Source organism: Sphaerodactylus townsendi, linkage group LG03 (genome assembly GCF_021028975.2).
Source record: "Sphaerodactylus townsendi isolate TG3544 linkage group LG03, MPM_Stown_v2.3, whole genome shotgun sequence".
Lineage (NCBI taxonomy): Eukaryota > Metazoa > Chordata > Lepidosauria > Squamata > Sphaerodactylidae > Sphaerodactylus > Sphaerodactylus townsendi.
Genome location: NC_059427.1, coordinates 45001992 through 45014556, shown reverse-complemented (window position 1 = coordinate 45014556; position 12565 = coordinate 45001992).

Here is a 12565-nt window from a genome sequence, read left to right as displayed (position 1 = left end):
TTATTTAAGATGGATACTACTTTATTGTACATAGCTTTGATGAATCTGATGTGGATATAATTTCTCTTCTGTGTAACTCATTCAAGCACTATGGGAAAAATCTTCTTTGTAAATAAAATTTTATGTTCTTGTTTAAGAGAAAAACGTGGACAATAAAAAACAGATATTAACCCATGGGGGAAAAAACCAATGCATCACACACAAAATGTAAAACAAATGTAAATGTAAAATGTACAGTAAATGGGAAAATAATGCACCAAACATGTACCACACGATGCCTTCACAGATTTTATGGCTCTTGATTTCATCTCTGCAGCAAATCTTCCTGCTCCTGCTGTGACTACTGTAAGGTAAAATAAGAGTCCTGCTTTCCAAAGAATATGAAGGAGTAGGGTGGAGGGGACCACAAAAGGAGAAAGGGGGCAGGTTGGAGCCTGTTTCCTGTTTCAAAGGCTCATTCCGCACATGCAGAATAATGCACTTTCAAACTGCTTTCAGTGCTCTTTGAAGCTGTGCGGAATGGCAAAAACCACTTGCAAACAGTTGTGAAAGTGGTTTGAAAACACATTATTTTGCGTGTGCGGAAGGGGCCATAGCCTTTAAGCACAATATATTTTAAGCCTATAAGGCAGCCAGGTAAGCAGTGGTACAGGGGGAGAAAATGGCACTTGGCCCCTCCCCCAGCACCTCCCATGGCACCCTGCCCCCTGCAGCGCCCCCACTCCTTGGGGCTCGCAAGGTCTCATGGGAAGTGTAGTTCCCACCAGGGCACTTTTTCAGCCTGAACTGGCCACTTTTTCAGCCTGAATTAAGGAAAGTGGAGGTGGGGCGCTGAGGGAAAAGGGAGGGGTGTTGGGGCGATTTTCCACCCCACATGCCCCCAATGGGTCACGGCACCACTACCACCACCCCGCCCCATTGTAGCTCTGCCTATCTAGGTAAGAGTCATCTTTGAAAATTATTGTTCATGTCATCGATGTCAAAGAAATCCCTATAACAACGGGTCTTTAACTGGTCTTTAACTCTGTGAACCAACTGCTAAAAATATATGGTGTTACGGTGACATGCTGTGTTCAGAATCTCAGATAAGAAACTGACCATGCATTATTATGCAGAATAAGCACTTTCAGAAAGGTGTAATATAACATAGTTTGGTACAATTGGCATTAATCATGACAGATACTCTGAAACGACATTCCTAAGATTAGCTAAGTTGACTGCGTGCAGGCAAAAGAGTAAAGAAACATTGAAAGAGTCCTTTAGGGATGTTTGAACACCCAACAGTGTGGCTCACATCCTATTTGCTGGTAGTGTATAGGGAGCTAATTTTGCAAGAAGTGGTTCAACTGTTGGTTGGCACTTTCAAGACCCAGCTTGTTCTTGTTTCACGATATTCTTTCCTAACCATGCAGTACAGTGTAATGAACTCTTTGTCCATGCATATTCTCACACAGTTCGATTGAGTTCCATTATTCCCCATTCTTTCTGCATAACTACTCTGCTCAGCAGGCAATTATTTACATAAACAAATAAATCAGTCACAAATCATCTAAATTAATCATGTTTTAATAAAATCCTACCCTTTGTCGTTTTGTGAAAGTAGCCTCAAGTAATGCATTTTGCGAAGGCCTTTTCCACATACACGGCTTACCACAGATTTTCCCAGTGGTCAAACACGGTGTCTTGGAAATGTTTTCTGTTTTCTGCATGCCTCCTTTCCCTCCCCATCATTTTGGCTCCCCCCCCTTTGTCTCTTCAGTTGTACTCCACATGCTGTTGCTGAGAATATATACTTCCTAATGGCAGTTACAGAAAAACAATCCTCCCCCCCTTTTTTCACAGACACTGTAATGTTTCTGCACAGTTACAATAGCAATTCAGAAATGTCCCAGTCTTCATTTCTACTATTGAGAAACTCAAACAACTGCTAAAATAGGCAGCAAAATGAAAGCCCAAACCATACCTGGAGCAGGCACCAATACATGAGGAAACAGCAATACATAGGCCCGTTCCTCACAACCAGTGGTGGGATCCAAAAATTTTAATAACAGGTTCCGATGCTGGTGGGATTCAAACAGTGGCGCCGCCGCACACACGCACCTCCAGTCCCTATTGGGCAGGGAGGTTGCTTTAGTAACCCCTTCTGGGCACTCAGAAAAAATTAGTAACCACTTCTAGAGAATTGGTGAGAACTGGTTGGATCCCACCTCTGCTCACAACACAAATAAAATGTCTCGCAAATGTTTTAAAAAGAACGTTTTGGCTTTTTCTTTTTTGTCCTCATAGCGTGGGGGGGGGGGGTTGGTAGCATTCCAGGAGAAAATGGCTCTCTTGTCCACTCCCCCACCAGATCTCACGTTCCGTTTGTGCAGATTGTGCCCCCCATTTTCTGCTGCTTCTGGCTTCTCCATGCCACCTACCATTTGCAGAAGGTTCCCACAGATGTTTGCTCTGCTTGCAGCTCATCTGACTGCCATTTCCATTTGCACATGAATAAAGTTAGTTTTGACTGCCAATTCTTCAGGCATGCTGTTTTTCCTTTTTCTGTTTTGTTTTCAATAAGATGTCTTTGAATCTACGACTCAATATGAGAATTGGCTATGATTCTCACATCGTGTCTTCATAGCTTTGAAAACACCTCATAAAAAAAGAAAAATGACGTGTGTGCAATCAGCAGTCAAAACTAACTTTATTCATGTATTTTACCAAAGAAAATGGTGGTAGGATGAGTTGCAAGTTTGATATGAAATTGTCAAAAACTGATCCAGTTGCTTCTTCTTCTTTTTACTGCTGCCTCAACATTACATCACTCGTTCGATGTGACAAAAATAAAGATAAAATAAAATTCCTTTTGAAAATGGAGGGGGAGAAAAATGGCTGAAGGGGAGATTGGACAACTACATGGGGTGTGGATAAGGACCATGCATTTTGTGGGGTGGAGAAATAAAGACTCTTTCAACATGATCACACACTCAAGGGAAGCTGGCTCAGAGATGGGAAAAAAAAACACTGCACTTAAAGTGCTCAAGAAAACAATGGAGGAAAAATGAAGGGAAAACATTTCCTAAACCGAACAGACGAAACAACACGTGGAATTCAAAGAAAAATAGTAGCATTTGGTGGCAAGAAATATTGGAAACATCTCATGTATAAAAGGCCTAATTCCTGATGCAAATAGCAATGTTGCTTGGCGCTCGGTTGCAGCTATTTGGCATGAACTGAACTAGCTGGCTGATTGGTTCACATCTGACTGGCACCTTTGAACATAATAAATTCAACAGCCTAACATGTTCATGGCAAAATCTGCAGCCCTAGAGTCCTTTCCTCATGCCTACCACCAAGTTATTCTGAAAATATAGAGGTGAAGACCAAGGAAATAATCTATTTCCTTCAGAAAGCCCTTCAGAGAGTCAGTGGAAGGTTTTGGCTTTTATAGCCAGTTTGTGGTCCCTCTGTGGCAACTATGGACGCTACACTAGATTAATTACAGATCTGATCCAGTAGGACTTTTATGTCCTTCCAACCAGTGGGTTTTTACAAATACATTCACAGAAGAAGGCAATTTCTGTCTCCATGCTGTTCCTTCACCATTCAGGTATTAGAAAGATAGGCAGTATATAGAAGACATTAAGGAACTGCAAACAATTGGAAATGCGATGGAAAAGAAATACAGAGAAATTTATTTGGGGTCTAGCTCTTTCTGCAAATGAGAAACCCAAGAAAAAGTGAATACATTATGATTTAATGTTCCTCTATCACCCCCAACCACTGGACATGCTAGCACATCTGAGAAGAAGGCTAGGCTGAAACAGCATGCCCTGACAAGCAAACTTGGGATTTTAGGGAGTAGAACAGCACTCTATCATTTGAGGAGTTACCCCAACTTGTAGCTTAAGGGATCACAACTCAGACACAGTTTTATAATTGTGTAATGAGGACTAGGCTATAAAAATACTGTTAAACCTCTGGATTTTTGTGATAATTAAACTAGGGCATAGCATTCTTACAAAAAAATTATCTTGGATTTGTCTTTAGGATTTAATTCCTCAGATCTCTGGCCTGGTGGCTTTCAGAATTTTTTTGCCAGCTGGTTTCCCACAACACCAGGTGTCTCCTGGGAAAGAATGTGCCAGCATCAAGCATGCTCCTGAAACAGTAAATAGCATCTCTGAATTGCAAGGCATGTCTCAGTTGGTTGAGTTGGGAAAGGAGGTGCTCTTTGAAGATAAAGTCCCAGATGTTACAAATGCTCATTTGCAGGCTTCTTGTTAACCTTGTTAACTAGCATGAAGACTGTTTTATCCATTATCCTTACCAGTTGGCCAAAATAGAAAAATTAGCATTTAGCATGCCACAGCTATGGGCTATTAATATTCAGTTCCATTCTTAATATCTTCCTTCCCAAGGCTGATCTGCTGATGTAAGCCTTACTCGTAAATGAAGTGAAAAGCGTTCATTTTTAAAATGGAAGTTTCTATTGCTCTCACCAGGTAACTATTTTTCTTCTGTCGTTCTGCCTTATTGATCAGGAATTGAATATAGTTTTTCAAAAAGAAATGCTGAAGATTTATTGAGATCCATAAGTCAAATATTCAGGGTTTTTTTAAAATTTATTCTACAAACAGCACTTGCAGTCCAAACCTTAAATGAAAGACTGAGGCTTCAAAATCCAGTCTATGACTATCTCTTCCTAAAGTCACCAATTACTCAATAGTCATCCATGTGAAGATCTGGGCTGCTAAAATGCAGGTTTTTATAGAAAACAATTCCCTTCTAATGAGTGGGTAATTTAAGGAGAACTGGAAAACTGAATGGAATAAAGGAAAGAAGTTGAAACCTTGTTGCCATGAAAAGCTTAAAGATCAGTTGTCTCTTGGGGCATTGTGGACTTTCTTTCTTTCTTTCTTTCTTTCTTTCTTTCTTTCTTTCTTTCTTTCTTTCTTTCTTTCTTTCTTATTTATTTATTATCAGTTTTATATACCACCCCTCCCCCGAAGGGCTTCTTGCTTTCTTGCTTGCTTTCTGTCTCCTGCATTGTGGAAATGGGTAAGAGGTCCTTAGGGCAAGAAAAAGCAACACACAAAGAATGCCTAAAATACTTCAGAGGCACATCTAAAGAAATATGTTTGAAACAGCCCTGGTCTAAGGTGGGTTTTTCCTTCTGTCCATACTTTTCTTTTTGGTTAAACACACACATATGTGCATGCATGCACACATGCACACACACCATTATGTACAGGGCAATCCTAAAAAAAGTTATACTCCTAGTAATGCCTTCAGAATCGATTGAATGTACCAAACCCGTGCTAAACTGAATGAGCGAAATGAAGCACAACTGCCCACTAGTGGAAAGAAAGCAAATACACATATATAAATTCTCCTCGCTTCTTCCAACTACTTTGTTAAACCAAACCCTGTGCAGTACCTATTCCCATCCATACCATTCACACAGTGGTATCAGTGAAAATAGTACTGTTGGGTCCTCAATGCTAGGCATCAAATTGAGGAGGCAACACAATTTCAAACAGGAACATAGTTTAATAGGTCCAGTTTTTTTTCCTCTGTCTGGAGCTGCAGTGGCAACTTCTTTTCTTCCTATTCCTGCCCACACCTAGTCCTGGAATAGATTATGAGAGTCTAAAGCTGAGAATGGAGGACAAATGCCAAACATGATGATCCAGTAGTAGGCGGCAGAGTTTAGCGAGCTTCTTTTTAAACATGGTCTCTATAATCATAGCTTCCCTTCCTGTTGTTTATGCTTCATCACAGACTCTCCAGTCCCAAAGTTTCAACAAACCTTGCAACTTTATCCTGAGTCCCTTTATTTGTACACCACCTTGAGGGCCCAATTTGGATTAAAAAGCAAACTAAACATTAAAAAAAATACGTTTTCAATATCCTGTTGAAACAGATTTCAATTTTAAATATTGCTAGCCAAGCTTTGTACATATTTTCTGATATTAAGACTGTAAAATCCTGGACTTTTATAAAAAGGCCACACATAGACTCTGAGGTAAACATAACTCAAGTTTATGAAAAAAATATTTTCACATTTTGGGGAGATTTTTTAAAATGTTTCTAGAGCCAGCTAAAGACATTTTGCTTGCACAGGTTTTTTTTGTCGATCGTAACTTTTAAATGTGATTTTATTCCATGATCATTGTATGCTGGTCTTTTAACTGTTTATATTGGTTTAGCTGTCCACTTCAGCTTTTGGACAGAGAGACTGCTGACATTCTGGGTGAGTGGAAAAAAACACAGAGAATGGGCAAAAAGTAGGATCAATCATAAATTGTGGATTCTCTGAGGGGAAAAAAGCCACTGAAGACAGAATTAATTATTTTTTCCTTTGTGTAGCAAATGCATTTAGGAAGCAGCTTCAAAGCAACACAGCTAGGATGAAATGTAGTCATAAGAGAGGCCTGCTAAGATGATGCCTTGATAATACATAGTGCCGATGGTGCTGATACGTTTGGAGATTGCCCTTGAAAAGAAGGGTAGCAATATGAACAGCTTGGCATATTCTGTTTTTTTTTCCTCCAGAGGGAGGCCGTCTTTGAAACCCAATGATAAAGATAGGTAGAACAGAGAGAGCAAAGCTTTTGAAGATCTGGTCTGTTTTTGGACTATGAGATTACTCAACTGTTCTAGGATGAGGAGAACCACAATCCAATTAATTTAAGGGTTCAAGAAGGAGTAGCAGGATTCATAACAAGACTCAAAGGCCCATTCATAGATATATCCGGTTCAAATTCCACAACAAAGTATAATTTAAAACGTTTGTTGTGGTAACTACGCATAGTTCAAAATTATTGTAGAACATGCATGAGTTTTTGTCAGTAGGAAACCAACGAAACTTGAAGGAGAGTCAGCTTTGCTCTTGCTGGATATCCCTGCCACAACTGTCACTCTCTGCTATTGTTTCTCTTATTACAAACCATCTTTTCTTTATGTAAAGTGCTTTATAGCCTCCGCTTTTATGATCAAAACAACCTTGTGTTGTAACTTTGGCAAGGACAGTAAATAGTTCTGAGCTTGTACAGGGGTTTCTTCTGGGATCCAAATTGTACATCTCACCACAGTTCATCACTATACCACATTTATGTATGCATCCCTGTGTTTGCAGCATCTATTCACATGTATACAGGAACCACATTCTGACCTTCTATATGCTATAATCTTAGTGCTCCTTCACAACCCATAAAATTATTGTATTGAAAGAATTTCAGAGTAGGAGTTTGACGGAAACTTGAGTATGAATTCTAATGTTGACAACTGTATGTTGTGAGTGCTGCGATGATGAATGGCCATCCTGTGCTTCACCTTGACCAGAAACAAAGAAAATGATTTGGTAATATGACCATTACCAAATAACGACCATGCCATTAATGGTTGTTCAGATAAATTCCAGATCTCTTCTTTCAATCAGGTCAACATTGCAATGTATCCATCAGAGACTCATCAGCTACTTTCCGGAGAATATTGGATTTGTCTCACTTTTAGGGATTTCCAGACAGGGACCCTGCAGGATCTTGTGTGTGTGTGTGTGGGGGGGTCATTTTTCCACAACCCACAAATTCCATTTTCTCTCCCCAGAAAGCCCTCATAACCCATTCCTTTTTCTTCCTGCCTCCTCTGCTTTCTACTACTGTGCAACTACTTTTATCTCATGCCCCCTCCCCTTGAGCTTTCCCTTTTTATCTTTATCCTTCTACCCTAAAAAACTAGGGCCCAGTTGTGTGATGTTAGACACCATCCCAACACAACTGCATGGTAGGCAATCCACAGGGACTTATGGAAGGGCATTTCACTTTCCCCTATATCTCTTCTCCACACCATATCATTTCCCCCTTCTCTTGGCAATCCCTAATATCCTCACTTTCCCCTGCTCCTTCGATAATGACAGGCCAGCTGCTATGTGACAAGCAAACCAAGCTCACCTAGGGTTGGCACCAGTAAACTCACACAATTAAAAGCTAAAAGGAGCTTTATTAGACAAAATTAGAAGAAAGATTAAAACACGATGTAGAGAAAAACAACAAAGCTAACTTACTGTCTACTTATGAAATCCTAATACAGCATAGTCGGTTCTTAAGGCATAAAGTTTTATGAGCTTAAAACAAGTGTCTCTCCGGCACCATGAAGGGGGAAGGGATAGGAGACTATTCTTCCTATGAGGACAGAGATCATGAGAGCAATATGAGCCACCTTTGAACTCCATAGGTGAGAAAGACAAAGCATAAATGAAGTAAATCAGGAATTGAATTAAATAATCTGGATTTTACACTCTTGCTTTAACAGGGATCTATTTCACAATTAATATTTTATTTTAATCAGATGTAGTTCTTTTTCATTTGTTATCATGAGCCCATGTGTTGGAGTGGGATATAATTTTGAGCAGCTAATAAGAGCTGCATTCTTTGAGGTTTTCATTTATGTATAACAGAGAAAACTAACTGATACAGAGATCAGAGTACAACCATCTATGTGAAATGAAGGAAAATTAGATTATTTGAAGGCAAGGGCAGAGTCCATAAATAGCTCCAAAGGAAAATGAATTATCACAAAACAGCAGAACAAATTTCTAAAGAATTATTAGGAACCCCTGAAAGCAATATTCTCTGTGTCAGGATTCTTGATTCTCATCACAAGCTTGTTGCCGTAAATACAAGTCCAGTTCAGGCAAAGACAAATATAATTGAAGGAAGTCCCAGATTTCTTGGACTGTACCTATTTCAAAGCAATCAACTTATTGAAAAACCAGATAAAAAATAATTTTGTCCCAATTGTTCCTCTCTTGCATTATATAAGCTTCTACCGCACTGGATTTTGGAATATCAATTAAAAATAGATTAAATTACAATTTGTACCATTTTGTGCATAGACACTTGATAAGAAAAAGCCTGGATAAGATTATGAAACTTCAATCATGCTTTTAGTATTCATAGACAGACATTTTATCTGAAGACCTTATTTTTTTTTTGCATTGGGAAAATACATTTTAACTGAGGTGTTATCTATCTATATAAATGTGAAATACCACTCCCTCCCTCCCTCCCTCCCTCCCTCCCTCCCTCCCTCATCAACAGAACTCAAAAACCACTGAAGCCACACACATGAAATTTGGCACACCTGTTCCTTACGTACTCCAGGTGCTCACTAAGAAAGGATTTCCCAAAATATTCACTTTCACTCAATTTATTACCTATTTACTGTTTTCACTGCTCATCTCTGGCCATCTGCGTGAACATTCTAAGGGCAAACCAACCGCCCAGTCCACAGACATGCTGCATTAACATTCTAAGGGTGACATTCAACACCACCAGCTTCATGTCCTTCACTGACTGCACTCTACGACCGCCCCCCACAACGCATGTGAACCTATTTGAAAACAAACCCATCAGTCCACAGACAGGCTGTGAGGAAATATGCTGCATGTCACCCCAAAGTTCACAAACAGGCTGCAAAAAAGTATGCTGAATGTCACCCTAAAGTTAACAGACAGGCTGTGAAAAAGTACTCCTCCACCCACCCTCATGTTAACAACACTGCTACAGCCAAATACTATCAAAACAGATTATAAACCACACTATCACCTTGGACTACTAACCATTTGTTGGGTTTTGCATATGGACATCAGATTGCTTATTGCGGAGACAAGTTTATTGCTCTCGGCCTCCGATCACCCTGTGCTCTGAAGTGGCGGGATGAGTCCCCAGGAATGTGCTGCAGTGGTGGTACAGTCCAGCTCCCTGCCCTTCAACCCTACCCTGAACCTCTTCACAGCCTTCTCACTCATCAGCATCCAGTTGCAGAACACTTCCTTTCTGCATCCTGAAAATACAACAGCTGCTTCCAAATTATGTCTTTTGGAGCCCACCAGGTGAAAGAGAAATTTCATGCCAACTTTCAAAATGCACGGACAGGTCTACTGAATGCTGAATGTCACCCCAAAATTCATAGAGAGGCTGTGATGAAGTATGCATACTGTCACCCCAAGATTCACAGACAGGCTGAGAGGAAGTATGCTGAATGTCACCCCAAGGCTAACAGACAGGCTGTGAAAAAGTATTCCTCGACCAACCCTCACGTTAACCAGACTGCTACAGCCAAATACAATCAAAACAGATTACAAACATATTACAAACCACGTAGCGAAGCACAGGCATCCTGCTAGTCTATTATATTGGCATGCTCTGAAAGCACAGAGGCAGTTAGGGGAAAACTAAGTTCCTCCTTGGCTTCCAGACCCAGGTTTTTCAAGTGTGGAACAGGGCTCTTTGTTAGTGGGAACTGTTCCCACATGTAATCAGAGGAAATGTGTACCCTTGATCAGCATGACTGTGAATATCTTCCAGTTTGTGTGCAAACCAAGGTTAAAATAGCCTGATCATAAGCAAATTTTGCAGCACTTGTTCTACTCTAGCAGAAACAGTGTTTAATATGAATATTTTATTAATACATTTACAGAGAGAGGTGTTTGTGCTGCTTTGGCTGGTTGCAGTGTTATTACAGTGGCACTAGTCTGCTTCCTGTAGGGTTAAATTATGCTATGGCCAAAAGGGATATAGTGGAAGTTGTTTAGCTTTCTTGGGGGGAAACCACATCAGCAACCCCAGCAACTGCTCTGCAGCATTCTGTGGAGGTGTTGGGGGCAACTCTGATGGACAAAGTGGTTTCTCAGCAGATTACACTTTGCTCCTTGCAGGACCTCCAGTCATTGGTTCTGCTTTCAACTGAGGGCCCGCAGTTCAGTGACAGAGGGCCTAGCATCTCTACGGCTGATTCCGCATGGGCCAAAAAACAGTGTGAAAACGGTGTGAAAATGGTGTAAAAGGGTTTAAAATGGTTTAAAAGGGTTTATACTGTTTTCACACTGTTTTCACACTGCTGTTTTTGGCCCAATGCGGAATCAGCCTAAGTTTGCCCATGCAGATCTGTCCCACACCCATTAGCAAGATGATCTCCCCTTGCTCCGGGAGCACATTACAGTATCTACAGTGCAAATACCACCCCCCCCCCCCCCCACACACACACTGTCCAACAACCCCCAGACTAAGGCCCCTTCCGCACATGCAGAATAATGCATTTTCAAACCACTTTCACAATTGTTAGCAAGTGGATTTTGCTATTCTGCACAGCTTCAAAGAGCATTGAAAGCTGTTTGAAAGTACATTATTCTGCATGTGCGGAAGGAGCCATACACACACAAAGGCACTGTTGTGGCCAATGAAGATACTTTATTGGAGGGCTGTCAGGGCAGTGGAGCTGAGAGAATCAAACTCCACCTCTGTGTGTAACTCTTCTTCCAAGAGGGCTGGAGGACCGAGGGGGGCATTCACTTCATACAATTGGTGCACAGGGGACCAACATTCCAGCTGCAGAATAGTAAAACACAGGCATGCACATCTGCAGCAAGTTGCCAAGAACTCCTTGGTGGGCACAGAAAGATTGCCAAAAAGTCTATTTGGCAGTCCTTGGGATGGGATTCTGCAACAGCAGCTGCCCCCCCTGGCAAAAGGCTTGTGTTATCCAAAACAACCTCACCTATCTGGAGCTGATGACTACACCAACAGCATAAGGAGTCCTCCTTTTCATGGGAACCTGCTCCTGCAAGGGAATGAATTCAGTTACTATATGACTAACCACTGTACTCAGAAGTGGAGCTCCAACTCCACATCTGCCCTGTTCGGGGTGGGTGGGGGGGTGGCAACTTCTTACGCTGCCAGTCCAGTGCAGAACCAATGGTTTGGGCTCCCTCCCCCTGCTGCTGTTCTGGCCCACTCTCCACAGACTATGCCACCTTGTGTTTGGGGGTGATGGTTGTGAGGTGGTGAGGGTCTGGGGCTCCTACTGACCCTGCTGGCTGTTGGGCTTCATTATGGGTGGTGGCATTACATGATCAGCCCTCATCGATGAGTAAACAGAAAGAAGAAAGGAGATATCAGGGAAAGTTCCCTGCTCATCTGTCGGGGTGTGGCTGCCCCTTTGGTCCTGGTTGAGTGTTTGTGTAAAGTGTTTGCCCAACAATGCTCAGTGCCCACTCCGAGCTTTTCCTACCATCAAGGTTCCCCACCATTAGAGTGAATGTCCTCATAGCAGCACCCTTATTTGGCACCACCCTTATAAGTCCTCATAGCAGCACCCTTATTTGGCACCCTGAGCTGCTTGGGCATCATGGGTGTATCAAGGCATTTTTCAAGGGGTGTTCCTGGTATGAAAAAGCTTAATGAACCAACTGACTTCAGCCATGTTTCCAGAATCACCCACTACTATGCCAGTGTGCAACCTCGTGCCTGTGTTGCACTGGCATGGAGCCACTGCAATGCTTTGAATCTGCACTGGCATAAATGGCCCTTATGCTGGCATATCTCCAAGATATGTTGGCATATGGGCCAGTTGACTTCCTGAGCCAACCTTCCCCTTAGAATTGGGCTGTTAGCCATCCTTGGGTATTCCTGAGAGCTAGAATCTTAGTAGAGTTGATTTCTTTCATTGTTCTGACACGTCAAGACAAAGTTTTTCTTTCTTCAAACAGATTCTGTAACATGTAACAATGTAGCTG